Raw genomic sequence first — 18,702 nt, forward strand, 5'->3', positions numbered from 1 at the left:
ACAGGTACACGGGGGCAGAAAGTGGGGGCTAAATAAATATATGGCTACACACTAATGCTGGATGCTGGCACAGGTACACGGGATGGAAAGTGGGGGCTAAATAAATATATGGCTACACACTAATGCTGGATGCTGGCACAGGTACACGGGGCAGAAAGTGGGGGCTAAATAAATATATGGCTACACACTAATGCTGGATGCTGGCACAGGTACACGGGGCAGAAAGTGGGGGCTAAATAAATATATGGCTACACACTAATGCTGGATGCTGGCACAGGTACACGGGGCAGAAAGTGGGGGCTAAATAAATATATGGCTACACACTAATGCTGGATGCTGGCACAGGTACACGGGCAGAAAGTGGGGGCTAAATAAATATATGGCTACACACTAATGCTGGATGCTGGCACAGGTACACGGGGCAGAAGTGGGGGCTAAATAAATATATGGCTACACACTAATGCTGGATGCTGGCACAGGTACGGGGAAGAAAGTGGGGGCTAAATAAATATATGGCTACACACTAATGCTGGATGCTGGCACAGGTACACGGGGCAGAAAGTGGGGGCTAAATAAATATATGGCTACACACTAATGCTGGATGCTGGCACAGGTAGACGGGGCAGAAAGTGGGGGCTAAATAAATATATGGCTACACACTAATGCTGGATGCTGGCACAGGTACACGGGGCAGAAAGTGGGGGCTAAATAAAATATATGGCTACACACTAATGCTGGATGCTGCACAGGTAAGCACGGGATTGCAGAAAGTGGGGGCTAAATAAATATATGGCTACACACTAATGCTGGATGCTGGCACAGGTACACGGGGCAGAAAGTGGGGGCTAAATTAATATATGGCTACACACTAATGCTGGATGCTGGCACAGGTAGACGGGGCAGAAAGTGGGGGCTAAATAAATATATGGCTACACACTAATGCTGGATGCTGGCACAGGTAACGGGGCAGAAAGTGGGGGCTAAATAAATATATGGCTACACACTAATGCTGGATGCTGGCACAGGTACACGGGCAGAAAGTGGGGGCTAAATAAATATATGGCTACACACTAATGCTGATGCTGGCACAGGTACACGGGGCAGAAAGTGGGGGCTAATAAATATATGGCTACACACTAATGCTGGATGCTGGCACAGGTAGACGGGGCAGAAAGTGGGGGCTAAATAAATATATGGCTTACACACTAATGCTGGATGCTGGCACAGGTACACGGGGCAGAAAGTGGGGCCTAAAATAAATATATGGCTACACACTAATGCTGGATGCTGGCACAGGTACACGGGCAGAAAGTGGGGGCTAAATAAATATATGGCTACACACTAATGCTGGATGGCTGGCACAGGTAGACGGGCAGAAAGTGGGGCTAAATAAATATATGGCTACACACTAATGCTGGATGCTGGCACAGGTAGACGGGGCAGAAAGTGGGGGGCTAAATAAATATATGGCTACACACTAAATGCTGATGCTGGCACAGGTACAGGGGGCAGAAATGGGGGACTAAATAAAATAATATGGCTTACACACTAATGCTGGATGCTGGCACAGTACAACGGGGCAGGAAAGTGGGGGCTAAATAAATATAATTTGCTACAACACTAATGGCTGATGCTGGCACAGGTAGACGGGGCAGAAAGTGGGGGCTAAAATAAATATATGCTACACACTAATGCTGGGATGCTGGACAGGTAAGACGGGGGGCAGAAAGTGGGGCTAAATAATATTTATGGCTACACACTAATGCTGGAGATGCTGGCACAGGTAGACGGGGGGCCAGAAAGTGGGGCTAAATTAAATATATGGCTACACACTAATGCTGGATGACTGGCACAGGTAGACAGGGCCAGGAAAATGGGGGCTAAATAAACATATGGCCACACACTAATGCTGGATGGCTGGCACAGGTGTTAGACGGTGCAGAAAAGTGCCGGGGCAAATAATTATATGGCTACACCACCTAATGGCTGCGATGCTGGCACAGGTACACGGGGCAGAAGTGGGGGCTAAATAAATATATGGCTACACCACTAATGTGGATGCTGGCACAGGTACACGGAGATGGAAAGTGGGGGCTAAATAAATATATGGCTACACACTAATGCTGGATGCCGGCACAGGTACACGGGGCAGAAAGTGGGGGCTAAATAAATATAAGGCTACACACTAATGCTGAATGCTGGCACAGGTACACGGGGCAGAAAGTGGGGGCTAAATAAATATATGGCTACACACTAATGCTGGATGCCGGCACAGGTACACGGGATTGAAAGTGGGGGCTAAATAAATATATGGCTACACACTAATGCTGGATGCCGGCACAGGTACACGGGATGGAAAGTGGGGGCTAAATAAATATATGGCTACACACTAATGCTGGATGCCGGCACAGGTACACGGGATAGAAAGTGGGGGCTAAATAAATATATGGCTACTCACTAATGCTGAATGCTGGCACAGGTACACGGGATGGAAAGTGGGGGCTAAATAAATATATGGCTACACACTAATGCTGGATGCTGGCACAGGTACACTGGGCAGAAAGTGGGGGCTAAATAAATATATGGCTACATACTAATGCTTTTTCTTGGCGCAGGTACACGGGGCAAAAAGTGGGGGCTAAATAAATATATGGCTACACACTAATGCTGGATTCTGGCACAGGTACACGGGGCAGAAAGTGGGCGCTAAATAAATATATGGCTACACACTAATGCTGGATGCTGGCACAGGTACACGGGGCAGAAAGTGGGGGCTAAATAAATATATGGCTACACACTAATGCTGGATGCTGGCACAGGTACACGGGGCAGAAAGTGGGGGCTAAATAAATATATGGCTACACACTAATGGCTGGATGCTGGCACAGGTACACGGGCAGAAAGTGGGGCTAAATAAATATATGGCTACACACTAATGCTGGATGCTGGCACAGGTACACGGGGCAGAAAGTGGGGCTAAATAAATATATGGCTACACACTAATGCTGGATGCTGGCACAGGTACACGGGCAGAAAGTGGGGGCTAAATAAATATATGGCTACACACTAATGCTTGGATGCTGGCACAGGTACACGGGGCAGAAAGTGGGGGCTAAATAAATATATGGCTCACCACTAATGCTGGATGCTGGCACAGGTACAATCGGGGCAGAAAGTTTTGGGTTAAATAAATGTATGGGTACACACTAATGCTGGATTCTATGCTTCTTTTCTTCCCCGCTGTGTAATTCTATTATTAAATATGCTAGACAAGTCTGTAAAAGAGCTGCAGTTCAGCTGCTTGTAAACATAATAAATCTGGGTGCAGGGAGAAAGGCATGTTATTGTGGGGGCTTTCTAGAGTAATTTTATGGGATTTTAAAATAAAAGGGCCAAAAGGCCAAGAATCAACCACTACGATCCAATCAGCTTCAGATATGCCCACCCCCCTGAGCCACTGTATCGGCAAGGTGCACACAGCGGATTTCAGTGCTGAAACACGTGAGTATGCATTTCGGCACACAATCCACCGCGTCTGCATGTTTAATACCCGTTATATAACTTATAATGTAGAGTTAGCGGGATGCAACCTGAATCCAAAAGCAGCGTTTAGCCCTACCCTGTGGCACTCACCCATTCAGAGCAAAGTTCTGCCTCAACACAACCTTCCTGCTACTGTTCCAAGTCCAGGCAAGAAAGAACCCGCAATGTTGCGCTAGGGAGTTTATTCATTTTTGAGGGAAGAGGAAGATGGGACAGACCTGCGGGATTCTAATGTGGTGCATTGTGGGGGTGCTGACAGGTCACAGAAAGGAAGGAGGACAGAGTTGGCATGAAGGGGAAGGTAACTGATAAGGCCAGAGACAGAGTCATCGGATGCAATAAAAGTATGACGGGCATTGGGAATGCTGGAATGTTGGGGTACAATAAGGCTATTGTGCTTTATAGAAGAGCCGGGGCCTTGCAGAGCCATAGCTAGAGCTTTCCATGTCCCTCTCCTGTTCACATCTAAAGAAAGCTATTGGCACTAGTGATGAGCTCATTTTTTTGCCCCCACGTGGATTCACAGTAACATTCCACATTTCGCCATAGTGAAGTTTTTCCTTGAAACTGGGACATAAAATTTTTTTAATGTATTTGGAGAAAAAAAGACAAAATCAAAGACGCAATGTAAAATTGAGGGGAAAAAAGCGCCCATTGACTTAAATGATTTTTGAGTGAGAAAAAAATGTTGCACAACAAATGAAAAGAGTTGTGCGCATCAAAAAAAGTTGCGCGTTAGGAAAAAAAAGTTGCCCGCGTTTAAATACATCACATCTGTATGTCAAGAATCACTGATTTGGAATTTTTTTTCAAAAACAGGACATATTCGCTCATCACTAGTTGGCACCCTCATTTATACTTCTGAAAGAATTGTGACTTGATAGGTATGGGGTACTTTATTTCTGAATTACACTTTTAACATTGCAAATAATTCACTCTACCATTTAAATTTTTATTCTTGCACCAACTAATATATATTTGTTTTAGTTTTAATATTGGTGTTTAGACACCAATTGGCTATAGGGCCCAACAGGGCCGCCATCAGGGGGGCACTGGGGGGACAATCATCCACGTTTCTAACTTTAAAGGGGGCCCGGCCGTGCTAGAGTTTTCTTAGGTCGGGCCCCCTTTAATCGAGTCCGGGCCCTGTCACTACTGGCGTCCGCCGCTATGTCCCGCTGCTCTCCGCTCCATCTGCACTTATATAAGGTTGCGCCCCATGCGTAGTGACGTCACACGCACGGGGCGCAACCTTTATAAAAGCGCAGATGCCGCAGACAGCAGTGGGACATAGCGGCGGACGTCAAGGAACCAGCAGGGGAGACAGCAGGGGGTGAGGAACTGAAGGATGCTTGGGGGAGCTGGAGAAAGCAGGAGGACACTGGGGGGAGAACTGGAGGGTGATGGGGGAGTTGAAGGATATTAGGGGCTGAGGGGCTGGAGAAAGCAGCAGTATGCTTGGGGGGGCCTGGAGGAAGCAGAAGGACATGGGGGGGGGGAAACTGGCGGATGCTTGGGGGGCCTGGAGGAAGCAGGAGGACACTGGGGGGGGGGACTAGTGGATGCTTGGGGGGCCTGGAGGAAGCAGGAGAACACTGGGGGGGGGGAACTGGAGGATGCTTGGGGGGGCCCTGGAAAAAGCAGCCGTATGCTTGGGCCCTGGTCTGGGGTGGAGCCAAAGGACACGGGAGGAAGCAGTAAGCAGCGGGGAGCGGGCCATAGTATGAGTAATTTGGGGGAGGACCAACAATGTTTTAGGGGGGCCCTGGCTACCAATGTTTTAGGGGGGCCCTGGCTACCAATGTTTTAGGGGGCCCTGGCTACCAATGTCTGTGTGTACTTTGTATTGATGGGAGGGGTCACTGGGGGAGGGGCCATTGGGGGCGTGGGAGGGCCTAGAAAATTTAGTTGTGAGGGGCCCCGTGATTTCTGATGGCGGCCCTGGGGCCCAAGTCTAAAGAGCTAAAGGGGTTTCTCCTGCTTGGGTGCTATTCTCCTGCCTACCACAAGGGGGGCTGCTGAGAACATTTGGCAGCACACAAGATTTTTGAGCCCTTTCTGAACTCTATCATGCTGAGATCTTCAGGTACAACATAAGGCAGCCTACAGGAGACCTGCTTTTTGGAAGGGTAAGGGGTCTGGGGTTTCAGAGATCAGTGTATTTATTGGATTTGACGCTATGGTTCTCACTGCTTCTCACTGTGTGTATAATTAGTGTATTTTGTGTGGTGTTAACAAAGTGTTCATTTCCCATTTCCCAATCTTCCAGGCATGTGTGGAGTTAATGGAGCGGTACATCAGGGTAGGGGCCCATTTCTGGCCAGACTATACAGGTGGGGGCACATACCATGAGCAGGAGAGAAGGAGGATCAGAGAGGAGCTGCAGGGGGTGAGTATGGAGAGAAATCCCTCTATATTAACCCTTAGCAGTGTGTTTGCTCCCTGCTGTCTCTCTTCAGCCCCCTCTGCCTCTGCCCCCTACCAACTCCCTGGTAAGGATGATGGCACACTAGGAGATTAGTCGCCCGCAGTAAATCTGCGCTACTGCCGGCGACTGCTCTCCTGAAAATGCTTTCCCATTGGCAATAATGTAAATCACTGGGGGGAAACGTACGCGCTGCTTCCGGTTTCTCAAGTCGCCCAAAGATTCCCCGCGAGGCAACTTAGGAAAGCGGAAGCGCATTGTAGGTTTCCCCACCGGCGATTTCCATTATTGCCTGTGAGAAGGGAACTAGGGACGTTTCTTCGCCCGCGGTATCTCAGTTTATCGTGGGTAAGAAAACGCCCTGTGTGCCGGTGCCCTAACCCATTAATAGTTTATCATTTCCTGCTACACATTTACAAAGCCTCTTTTGCCTCTGCCCCAAGACATGGCACTATTAACCCCTTGATAAGATTAGAGCTCACTGACCCATCTGTGCTTCAGCAGCTCCGTATTCTCATTATCCTTAGTCGCTATTGCTGAACAGTTAGCATAGTTACAGCACAGCAGAGTGAGGGACTGTTCGGCTATAGAGAATAAGAATAATTATAATACGGAGCTGCTGAAGGGGCTTTAGCCATGCTGTTGCATTGTGGCCTTTGGAGCAAAGCAATATTCTACTTCCTTCCAATCATTACAGTACAGTAGATACTTATATAGTAGGTTCGTTGCCCTCATTTCTGTATCTATGGCTCCCTGTATGTTTTTTAGCTCCATTAGGAATATATTAACCAATTAAGTCCTGCCGCGGAACCCACTCAACTCCTTGCACAGATTTTAACCTATTCATTTTTCAACTAATGCCCTCTGTCAGCAACACCACTGAGTTTTACCTCACCCTACCTTTACCTTACCTACCCATTTTTATCTGCCCCCAGCAGTGTTAATTTCTCCGTTACACAATTGGTCAGTCACCTTTAGCAGAATGAAGCATAGGAGCCCCCCCCCCCACTGAGTATTTTTAAATCTTTTCTTTTAAACTTCCCCATACAGGGGTACAGAGTATAACTGTGGGATAGTGAGTATAGTAAGGCAAGATGGTATCAGGGGTACAGAGTGTAACTGTGGGATAGTGAGTATAGTAAGGCAAGATGATATCAGGGGTACAGAGTATAACTGTGGGATAGTGAGTATAGTAAGGCAAGATGGTATCAGGGGTACAGAGTGTAACTGTGGGATAGTGAGTATAGTAAGGCAAGATGGTATCAGGGGTACAGAGTGTAACTGTGGAATAGTGAGTATAGTAAGGCAAGATGGTCTCAGGGGTACAGAGTGTAACTGTGGGATAGTGAGTATAGTAAGGCAAGATGGTATCAGGGGTACAGAGTGTAACTGTGGGATAGTGAGTATAGTAAGGCAAGATGGTCTCAGGGGTACAGAGTGTAACTGTGGGATAGTGAGTATAGTAAGGCAAGATGGTATCAGGGGTACAGAGTGTAACTGTGGAATAGTGAGTATAGTAAGGCAAGATGGTATCAGGGGTACAGAGTGTAACTGTGGAATAGTGAGTATAGTAAGGCAAGATGGTCTCAGGGGTACAGAGTGTAACTGTGGGATAGTGAGTATAGTAAGGCAAGATGGTATCAGGGGTACAGAGTGTAACTGTGGGATAGTGAGTATAGTAAGGCAAGATGGTCTCAGGGGTACAGAGTGTAACTGTGGGATAGTGAGTATAGTTGTAATCCTAAGCACATTAGGCATTAAACTGTTCGGGGTCCCGTGGCGCTGCCATTCATTTTTAGGGAGAAATGATGTAAAATGCAAGCTGTAAGGTGATGTTTAGGTGCTGCTTCAAAGCGCTAATTTACGAAGAGTTTTGCAACTTAGTAGTTTGGAATAGAGAGACGTGGTTACCCCGTTCAGATTCACCCTAACGTGTAGTGTCCAAAATATTTGGCTTTCTTCTGTAAAGTTGGGGATATTTTTGTCACTTTTCTATACCCTTATGTAATGCTGTACATACCGGCACCAAACTGCCCAGCACTTCCCTTTAGCCCGGCACGTTTGCGGAACTTGCACCTCAGTTTGAGCGCATACCTGCTTTCTCCAGATGGTGGCGCCATTGGGCCGCAGTTGTGTCAGGCACATCACCATCTCTCCGGCTCATGTGGAATTGTAGGGGGGTAAAAATGCTGAGTTTGGGCTAAAATACAACATGGTTACTTAAAATGGCACTTTGTATGCCGCACTTCCGCTTATAAATGACCCCTGCGGCATTCTTGGTTTCGCTTGTAGATTTGTTCCACTGTTATTAAGGGGGAAGTTGACCTTTAAATTAGCATTAAGTGTGATGTACAAAGTTATATTCCAAAACAGTTTGCAGTTAGTCTTTATTTTCTAGCTTTCCTATTATTTAGCTTTTTGTTCAGCTGAGTGTCTTGGCGTTTCAACAGACAGCTAGTTGCTAGGTCCAGTTTTCCCTAGCAACCCAATTTTGGTTTGAAAGAGAGAAAGGAATATGAATAGGAGAGAAATATTAGTAGTACAGTCAAACCCTTAGTTCAGCTCCTGCACAGGGTACAATGGCGCTACCCAAACAAAGCTGTACATGGGGTGGGTACGCAGGTTGGTAACATCTTGCCCTACTGACGCCATCTTGTTCTGCTGAACCTATGTTACCTTCCGCTGCTGCTGTGCAGGAACCTTCTGTGCTTGGGGGAACTCGCATGAATGGTCCTGCAGCTCCAGTGGCTTTGGTGCTACAACTCCCAGTACCCTGCATCCACCTTAAGGCAATGTTTTATATACATAGTACATAGTATTACTGGGAAGGAGCACACACAGAGCAGGTGAATGCTGCTTGCTTAGACTTTATTTTAGTGTTGCCAGGATGCTTGAAAAAGGTGCAGGTCTCCCCAAAACACGCCCCAAACTACAATAAAGTATAAGTAGAATGAAGCTGCTAGTTGTGTGCTCCATCTATGCTCGGCCCAGGGCACGGGCACTTGTTTGTCTGCTTGTACTGCCGTATATAAACTGCTCTGCCCGGCTAGTAATGGGAATCCCATAGGTAGCAGCACCGGCGATTTTGTCTGAACATGAGCAGCGTTGGGGTTTAATATCGTTTCCATTGCTGCAAATATCTGGCAGTGGTGCGGATTCCTGGCACGCTATTGGCAAGCAGAGAGCGGATCCCACTCTGGGCTGTTACCCCTCTGTACATTACTGGGGGCTATTCTTCATAACTAAATGATGGGAATAATAGCATGTAACAAACTGGGATACACACGCGGGGCACAGTATTAACCCTTTCTCCTCTGTAGCTTTACTTCTAGCAGTAATTGTGTTACTCTTCTATAAAACTGTGTTAGTAACAGAATTGGGTCTCAGTTTGGGGCAGAGATAGGACAGGGGGGCAACGCTGGCATATTAAAGTGAAAGAGTTGGGTTTTGCTTGTATCGCTGTTGATTGTTATAATAAACGCAGGCCAAGTATCAGCCAATCCGCTGGCATGGGCCTGGGTGCCACACACAGCGGGTAATAAGTCCCATCTGGCAGTAGCTTAAAGCTTTAGGGGAATGTTGATGTTACGCCATGCTGGTGTTTGTATCAAGCAATGCTAGGAAGGTCTTTATTCTGCTCTTGTATACGGCGCGGTGCCACAGGGGTTCTGCCCGCTGCTGCTTCCCGGTGCCTCATTCAGTTGCACCTGGTTCAGATGGCACCGGCAGGACTAGGGATCCATATATTTTGAAAAGGGAATGGATTTGATACATACAAAAGCGTTACCTGTTTGTCGGAAATCAGAAGGATTTCCCTTCCCCTCAGTATGGGGGTTCCATAACATGGGTGGGTTCTGTGCTTTACTGCTCACCTGGCAATATTCTGTGTATCCAGGGAATATGGCTGCATAGTAACCCTACAGGAGCAGGTTTTGTACCCACAGGCACCTTCACATCTGCCCAATGAATATTGTGTTGTGCATTTTACCCTTCAGTGATTTGGTCTCAGGGCTGGATGCCATGATGGGGAATGATGGGAGGATGCCAAGAATGCCCATTATAAACAGAAGCTCAGCCCGTTAGCCCGGTGTGAGAATGCTTGGTGGAGCAGCCATACCCGCTGGAGGACTGGTGTGTGTCACTCACAGGTACTGAAGTGCTGGGGGGTGTAAGGAATCAGACTGACACATACAGTGGAAAGCAGGGTTTCTTATAAAGCAGCAACATGTGTACATTTCTCTTTCTTTCTTCTTTCACTTTTCAGTGTCTCTACTTTGCTGATTTGTTCCATTCTCAGTCTCTCCCCCTCTATGTGTTTCCCCTTCCAAATGAGCCCAATACCCAGAATAAAGACACACACACGGCTTGATGGTTCATCTGTGAAAATCACAGTTTTATTAATAATACAAATAATAAATTGTGTTTTTCATTGATTCTGAGGAAGGCAAAAAAAACCTCTGAGAAGCTTTGAGCCAATCTGCTTCATTAGAGGGAAAAATTCCTTCCTGACTCCTTAACGGCAATCGGATTTGCTCCCAGAATCAATGCCTTCACCCTGCTTGCCATAATCAAGGGAAGCAGGGTGAGGGAAACAAGGGAATATGGTAGCATACACACCATTCCATTGGGCCCCAGGCAGCCTGCAGACCCCGGCTCCTGCAGTCTGAGGGATGGATGGAAAGGGAATGCAGTTTTTACCAAGCACCTTAAGGTGCTCTTGTGTATGAACCATATTTTAGATGAAAGGAGGAGCACCGCTGGTGGAATTACGGTGGATGGGAGTGCAGGCACCGCTGGTGGAATTACGGTGGATGGGAGTGCAGGGACCGCTGGTGGAATTACGGTGGATGGGAGTGCAGGCACTGCTGGTGGAATTGCGGTTGATAGGAGAGAAGGTGGATCTGGGCAGATCTTAGCTTTTGCCTTTTAGTTCCGAGGGCCACCTGCAAAAATCAAACAAAAGAACTTATTTATACCTTAGCAAGCGATATCCCTGGAGAAACCCTATTACACTTAGGGGCACATTAATATCAAATCGGGCGCTGAAGCAAAATTAAAACACTGAACAAGTGGGTTTTTTCCCCACAACGTTGGCATCTTACATGAGCTTCACACATTGCACAAAATCTGAGAATTGCAATTGATTTCAGTCCATCAGCCCCTTTCCATTACAAAATAGCCATCATTTAGGGAATATTTCCATTTCAGCAAACAGCATAGAAAGAAGAAAGGGAAAGAAGGATGGATTCTATACTGCACCTTAATATCTCTCGCTGTTCCGCGTCAGGATGACCTTGTTGATAGCCTCTAGGTCTTTGTAGAGGCCCTTTAGGTGGGCTTTGATGTACCTGTAGTCCCCTCGGAAGTCGGCCTTCAGGCGAAATTGCCACCACTTTGTGATCTTCACACAATCTCTGGCCATCCACAGATCATAGAGTGCCATCCTGATGTCTCCTCTTATCTGGTCCCTAATGCACTCCAAATAGGGACCCGCCCGTGGATCTTCAAAATCCCTGATCTCGAAGATGTCCCGATCAGGGGGGATCCACCATGAGATCTACAGAAATGCAGGAAACAAGAAGACATTAAGGTCTCCAGCAGGTTTTCTTTAATCCTCAGTAATAATAATTAGAATTTCTTAGCCCACATACCACAGCAATGTGTATTTATTAGCACTAGGGGCGCTTACCTTCCCATAGCGGTACTCGTAGTACTGCCGGCTGCTGGCACTCATGCCCATCTCTGCTGCCTCTGTCATATAAAATAGAGATTTGGGAAGGTTAGAGTTAATCTAAAGATGTCAAATTAAAAGACCCCAAATAAACACAGTAAAGATCAGAGTTAGGGGTAGAACTCCATGGATGTGCCTCTTGTTTAACCTCATCTACTATGTAATACATATTGCAGAGGGAAAAATGCTGGTTCCTTACCAGGTGAACCACAATGGGTCCGGCAGGTTCTTCTTGTTCTTCTGCTGTGGAGAAAAGGTGTAGTCTTTAAAAAGACTTTTGTGTGTCTTCTTCTGTATCTTCTTCTATATCGCAAGGATGGTAGGAGTCGCTGCAAATCTCTCAAATCGCTCTATTTCTCAAGTCTCTCAAATCGCTCTATTTCAGGAGAGAGAAGAGACTGTGAGCTCTTGTGATCCTCTCTGCCATTTATAGCAGTATATACTAGGGTTCCCTTTCTGTATCCCTCCCAGTTGTACTGCGCTACTGAATATGTTTGCTGCTCTATAAATAACCAGTAGCACCAATTATTAGAAGCTTTAATAGAATGAAGACTTTGATTGGGAGAGATACAAAAGTTTGGTGCAAAGAAGGGCTCCGGACAGCGCTGCCAACCAAGCGTGGGTCCTGGTGTCACAGTGCTTTTAGGGGGCTGTACAGGCTGATGGGAAAAGATCAACCCCATTCATTTCTGTGCCAATTGCTTTGCTTTGCAAGGAAAAATGTATTGAAATGTATTCAGTTAAATGTTAAGGTTGCTACATGAGAGCAGGGCAGATACCCGGGGCAAAGGGGCAGAACTCTAAGGAGCCTGTCAATACTGGGAGGAAAAATGTATGTATTGTATGGCCTCCAAATGTTTATGGGGTCCCCAGTCAAAAAAAAAATATATGTATTTGCTGCAGAACTGCAAAACTGCCAAACCCTGGGTCTGTGTCTCCCAACCAGCGCTAAGATTAATGTCATCTCTAAAATTCTCCAAATTCACTAAAATCTGTGAGAGGAGCAACATCCGCTAGTCTAGGGGGGCATCACCCAACTATTTCCCATCTTTTTTTAGCTAAAATAAGGGTTATTTGGCAAAAAATCTCTCAGAGGGGATTCAGACTTACCTCTCGCCACAAAGTCAACCAACGGACAAAACCAACTGTCACATTGCTGTGTGTGAAGTCATCTCTGGTCACATGTCATGAAATGTTTGTTTGTCATAACATTTACAGACAACTTTAAAACCATTGGGTTTTTGTAACACTACAAAAGAGTTTCTGAGTGGGGCTTCCCTTTAATGTTACTGCTAAATACATGGTGATAGCGAGTGGCAGAATAAATATATAAAGAGACAACAAATAGAGCATCTGATGAAATCCAGATTTCTTTGTGACAAGGCACCTAATAAAGACAATATTGATATTAGACAGGAACGTTAGAGATAAGCTGTTTGCATCTCCTGCCTATAGCCCATTGCATTCAGATTTGGCTACATTTTGATAGCTATTGCTATGCAACTTGTAGATATATAATATATATTATTGCACTCACGGTACATGTAGTATTCATTTAACGGCCCTTTTCTCTTAATATGTTATTACTGACTTGTGTGTTATCTGAAAAAAGTTGCGAAGATTGTGAATCATTGCTGGTGGCAGAAATATATGAAACAATGTATAAATACTAAATGACTGATATGATGATGTGTCGTGTTTATAATGAAACTATCCAACGCATTGAAACAATATATTTATTTAAACCAGACTGGCCGTACAGGACATCCCAGCAAAGTCCCATTCAATGGGGTTTGTTATGATTTGAGGTTGTGACAGGGGTTGAGGGACATCTAGATCAGAGAGAGGGCCTGAGAGGGGGCTTCTAATTCCAATATTACTATAACGCACCGTTTAGGCCTGCTGGGAAATGATTGAGTGGGAATGTAAGGGATTGGGGAATTTCATGCATTTAAAAGCAAAATATCCAGGCTCCTAAATTGAGATTAAGAGCAGTTAAGAATCTGAACGGATGGAATTGATAGATGGATTGTACGATTGAAGCAACTGTTATTGAGAGTGTTAGTGGGAGATGTAACCCAGGGCTGTGCTCAGGCCGGAGGGGTAACTGTAGGGCTTGCCCCCTCTTGGGGTCTGGAATGATAGTTTAAATATATGTTTATGAAAATGTCTTGAAATGATATTCTGTGGAGCCCACTAACTTCTGTTTATGCGCTACAGTGCTGTTTTGGGGCTTATTATTGCCCATGGCAATTTAGCTAAAATAAACCTCATCCACATATTGTTTTTGTTTATTTCACAACATATGTTCCTTAGGGAGAAGATGCTGAAATGTGGATGTGCGCATATATGGGGTACAAGCTGAGCACAGAGAGCTGTCAGAGTAACATTTTAGCCCAAGCGCAGTGTAAGTGCCTGGCAGGTTTCTGATCTGAAGGCAGGCTGCCCTGCTTGTATTGGCTCAAATTATATATTTAATGGAAGCGCTTTGTGGGTCTGTTCAGAAATTCAGAGGTTTGTAGCTATAGAAATCTATATAACTGGGGATTTCTATCCTTTTAGTATTATGTAGCGAGTCATATTCTGAGACAATTTGCAATTGGTCTTCATTTTTTATTATTTGTAGTTTAATTCAATTTTTGTTTAGCAACTTTCAGATTGTCAACAACTGTCTGGTTGCTAGGTTGCTTACCTTAGCAACCAGAAGTGGTTTGAATGAGAGACTGATATATGAGTAGGAGGAGACAAAATAGAAATAGAAGAAATAGAAAAAAAGAGTTATAAAAAGTAACAATAGAGCTGTAGCCTCACAGAGCAATAGTTTTTGGGCTCTTGGGTCAGTGACCCCCATTTGAAAGCTGCAAAGAGGTTGAAGAAGAAGGCAAATAATTAGCACAGTATAAGAAATAAATAATAAAAACCAATCAAAGATTTGCTTAGAATTGGCCACTCTATAGCATACTAAAAGTTTAGTAGCATGTTGATCCAGGGACTTGGGTTTCCATCTGGCTGATGTTTCACGGCTCTAGCTGGTAAAATATCGGCCAAGGCCTGGACCGGAATTAGCGGAAATGTACTTGGGTCTGTCGAGGGGGGTGGGGGGAGGAGATTTGTAGTGTTACTTGGAGCTATAAATTCCTGGTGGGACAGAATGCTGCCCGTCTCCCCCTGTGCCATTACCCTTAGACTGGGTCACTGTTTTACTTTGTATTCTGTGAGATCAGTTTCCTGTGGGATCTGTAGGGCTGCGCAGTGATCAGTCAGATCCTTACCGTACTCTAGCGCTCACATTCTGTATTCCCTTCTACTGTTCTGCCGTAATGAGCCGAGTATATTAACGTCAGTGAATTGTTCTCTCAGGTAAAAAGCAACTCAGACACAGGGGGAAGATAGAATCTCCTAGAGCTCCATGAGGCGTGAGAACCTTGCTTCTGGGGCAGCATTGGTAAGTATACAGGAGACGGAAACCCAGACTCAACCAATGCTCTTTATTACTTATTTATTAGGTTATTATTTCATTTCATGGCTACTGTGTATGCGCGGGAGAGTGAATACAAGTGACCAAATTAACTTTGCTTGACTGTTATAATGCTGGTTCTTTCATTCTCCATGATTTCAGCGGAATATCCATAGAAGGATAAGCCTTCTTGTTCTGTGGCCTCAACATGAAGGCCAGTGAGGGTCAATTGGGAAGACTGGCCATTTGCCCTCCTAGATGCACCTGAAAGCCCAGCAGTTCAGTTGGGGAGACATTTAGGCTCAATATGTAATTGCTGCCCTTGATATTCCTGACACAGTAAATGACCCACTATATCTGTACTTATTTCCTTAGTTGAGGTGGGGCCATGACCAGAGGTTGGACCTTCATGGAGCGGCTCGGTCAATTGTTGTACCTTTGAGAGGAGCTTGAAATGAAACTTCTGACAAGCACTGCCCTAAGGTAAGATGGTGGCACAAGAGGAAGGTCTTGTTCTTCCTCCAGTATCTGGGTCCAATGAAAGGCTCAGTGATCAGATCGGCCCTATTTGGCCCAGAATGTGGATCTGTTTGGCATCAGACTCACAAATGTGTATTTAGTAGATGTAAAATCCAAATGACTGTAAACTAGATTTATTTACTATGGTATGAGCACTCTGGCCTCTGCACTAGGAAGGGGCTCCCAGTGTGGGGGCCAATGCACTGAATATGGTGAAACAGTTTTTAGGGAAAAGGGATTCTTTAAGATATGATATGCAGTTAGGGTTACCAGACTAGAAAATCCAGTTGGAAGGGCTGCGCTGATTACAATTTCTTCAACATGCCCTTCAACATGCATGTATTATATATGTACCTGAATTTTCAAGTGACCTGTAAACTGTGCCCTTAGCCTTTGCCCTGTGTTGGTCAGATAGCTGCAATGGGCTCTGCCATCAGTGGGCCTGGTAGCTCAGAGCTGCTGGAATAAGTTTCCCCACATTGTCATGTTATTTTTACAGCAGCAGAACACTTAATAATGCATTGTTTCTCTTTATACAAGAAAATACTTGCTATGCTGAGTATTCACAATATAAAACTCTCTGCATTTGTACATTACAGAGTCCAACTGCTGTTATTTAACTACTGTACATTTGGGGCAGATTTAGCAAAATATGAGTTTAATACAAATTTACCCACATTCTATTCATTCCCATAGGATTTTTTGAAGTGTATTTATCAAAAGGTAAAAGTTTGAGTTCACCATTTGATAAATAAAAAGTCTAAAAATCCCAAAGGAATGAATAGAAAGTAGGTGAATTTTCCTGTGGTGGGCTCACACTTTAATAAATCTGCCCCTTAGTAATGAACTGGAGGTCATTCCAGCAGCGCCCGGCCAACTCGGCCGCCTCTGCGTACAGCTTTAGGGTAACGGCACAGAGGCAGATTCAGGATATTTTGTCGACTAAGCAATTGCAGCTCAGTGTGTGGCCAACAAATTGCTCAAAATCACCCACATTATTGTCCGTGGCAATCACCACAAAATGACTGTCACGTGGCCCCCGGTCCAGGCAATTCCCATGGAAACGAATGGGGGTGATTCCAAGCGTTTTTACCATTAGTCTGTACAGCCCACTTTGTGACAAACTGCATATTGTGTTGGAACTGCATATTGTGTTGAGCTGTCTGCTTGATCAGAATGGTTTTGTTCTTTCTGCTTCCAGGTTGGATCTGGCTGAACTGTCTATGGGAGATAAAGGCACAGGTGCATGATGGGAAAGCGAGAGCTTTTCACATTTGAATCCTGAGCGAGAAGGAGCCATGTGAGCAAGTCGTATTGTTTGGTGTTCGGGCCGCGCAGCGCAGGAGGAGTTCCATCACTATACCATTAACTGAGAGACTTCAAAACCCAATAGGACTTTGCCTGGGAGTCCCTGCCCTTCGTACCTATTGTGACCAGCCCATTCTGGAACCCTGCTCCGCTGTGTAGGAGTTTTCTAGTGCATTTTACTGCTGAGCCATGGGAAGCCTTTTTTTCTGCTTGCTGTGACCCAAGGTTTGTATACTAGACTCTGCCTTGCCTGCTGCCTGCCCTGACGGCCAACTTCCAATCTGTATCTTCCAATAAAATCAAGACTTGTCTCTTTCAAATTCCTGACCTTTATTTGGAATGCTTATCACACCTCAGTATTTCAGCTACTTTTTCTGTCTCACATGCTCTGTGAGCAATAATGTATCTTTTCTGCACAATTGTGGAGTGGTTGCTTAGTGCACAGCTTAGAGGTAACATATAAATAATTGGATGTAGTCAGAGAAGAGGATCCCCTGAGCTAGAATATGAGCAGCCAATAGTGACAACAAGAAGTGTTAGTAGGCATAGGTATCCATGCAAGTGTGGAGCATGAAGGGTCACTTGTACGTAGGGTGTACTCAACAGAACTGTTGGGTATAGTTGCATGCAAAGTAAGACCTACCTGCCACCACCTAGCAGTCACTTTGTATTTGTAGCTCAGCAAGATCCAGAGGGAGGCAATGGATTTTGTGCACCCCTAATAATAGGCTAGAAGACTCATGAGTAAATGGCGCACATAGTGCCAAGTGCTTTTTTGGATGCAATTTGCTATTTTCCCCCACAATTACAGCATCATTGTGCCTGTGTGCCAAGCTGCGAATGATGTTATTAACGGCAATAGCATGGGATTATGAACAAGTCAGTAGTGCTGATTGGCCAGCCCCCTAGTGGAACCCTGAAATGCCCCAGCTTGAAATGATTCCAGGGTTCTCTTGCATCAATTCCTACACTTGTGCATATCATTCATTAGAGCAGGCTGGTTGGGCACATTAGTGCTCCCCACAAGTACTCGCTCGTTTGCACATTAGCGCTCCCCGCGAGTAGCAAGTACACGCAAGTGCAAGGAGCATGTATGGGGCGAGTACCTTTTATGAATGCTGTTGATGTTTTTTCAAATATAGAGGGGGTTTGCCAGGTCGGCCTTTGGTATTGCACTTGTAATTCTGTCTCAGTTTGCACTACTGAATCAGGTCCATAAATATTTGGACAGAGACAACTTTTTTCTAATTTTGGTTTTGTACAACTGACATTTTTATGCAATCGTTTTGTTCACCCCGCTGAATTAAAGCTAAAAGTCTGTACTTCAACTGCATCTGAGTTGTTTCATTTAAAATTCATTGTGATCCCCATATGGTTGTAATAGGATTCTCACTGGGGAGGGGTGGCAAGGGGGGGACTTACTGGATAACTATTTTTTTGAATAACAGCAGATTTCTCATATTTGACAACTGTTATTAATATTTTTTCCTCTCAGTAAACTAACTGCCTGCGTGTCAGTGGGCCCTCTTGCCCACCCAGCCATTTGCCTTGTATGCCTATACCGTGGCCATTACTCAATTCTATAGAGAAGAAATGGAGGAAAGGATAGATAATAGTATGAAAAAAGAAGTAATTAAGAGACTACAGAAAGTGAGTGAACAGAGAAGGGGAGAGTGGGCCTAAGGTCTAAGCCAGTGATCCCCAACCAGTGGCTCCGGG

At 45.2% G+C, this 18,702-nt stretch overlaps 1 long non-coding RNA gene across 1 annotated transcript in view; it reads left to right on the forward strand.

Moving 5' to 3' along the window:
* Window positions 1-18,311, forward strand: part of LOC105948261 — a 77,660-nt gene extending 59,349 nt beyond the window's left edge. The window contains exons 3-5 of the long non-coding RNA XR_004219661.1: window positions 15,060-15,144; window positions 15,532-15,639; window positions 16,877-18,311. This is a non-coding gene — a long non-coding RNA (uncharacterized LOC105948261). The remainder of the gene's footprint in view (window positions 1-15,059; window positions 15,145-15,531; window positions 15,640-16,876) is intronic.
* Window positions 18,312-18,702: the final 391 nt, after the last annotated feature.

This window comes from Xenopus tropicalis, chromosome 8, assembly GCF_000004195.4.
Source record: "Xenopus tropicalis strain Nigerian chromosome 8, UCB_Xtro_10.0, whole genome shotgun sequence".
Lineage (NCBI taxonomy): Eukaryota > Metazoa > Chordata > Amphibia > Anura > Pipidae > Xenopus > Xenopus tropicalis.